The sequence below is a fragment of the Pipistrellus kuhlii genome, unplaced genomic scaffold, assembly GCF_014108245.1.
Source record: "Pipistrellus kuhlii isolate mPipKuh1 unplaced genomic scaffold, mPipKuh1.p scaffold_m20_p_3, whole genome shotgun sequence".
NCBI lineage: Eukaryota > Metazoa > Chordata > Mammalia > Chiroptera > Vespertilionidae > Pipistrellus > Pipistrellus kuhlii.
Genome location: NW_023425529.1, coordinates 178381213 through 178381622, shown reverse-complemented (window position 1 = coordinate 178381622; position 410 = coordinate 178381213).

Below are 410 nucleotides of genomic sequence, written 5' to 3'. Positions count from 1 at the left end.
GCCTGTGTACTGACTGAGTGTACAACTACGTGCCGATTTGAGGGTGGGAGAAACCAAAGCTACTGAGTGTGTGTGAATAAGAATTGTGCAAAGTGGGTTATTCAACTTATGCAGTTAGTTTTACACAGTCCTTGCCGCTGCTTTTCCCACTGTTCCAGCTTTTCCTCCCGGAATGGAGGTTTACTTGGGTTTGTTACCTCACAATTACAGTGGTGCTAGTATTATCTTCCCTGAAGCAAGAATAATTATAAGAGGATTTGTGTTAAACTAGGGTTCAATTAATGTAAAAATTTAACTTGGGATTTTGTTCCTCATAAAAATGTGAGGTAAACTTGTATTGTTTTCCTCAAGTAGCCTTTGATACGCACAATAAAATGGGATGCTAATTGTTTCATACTGACTCCTCGGGA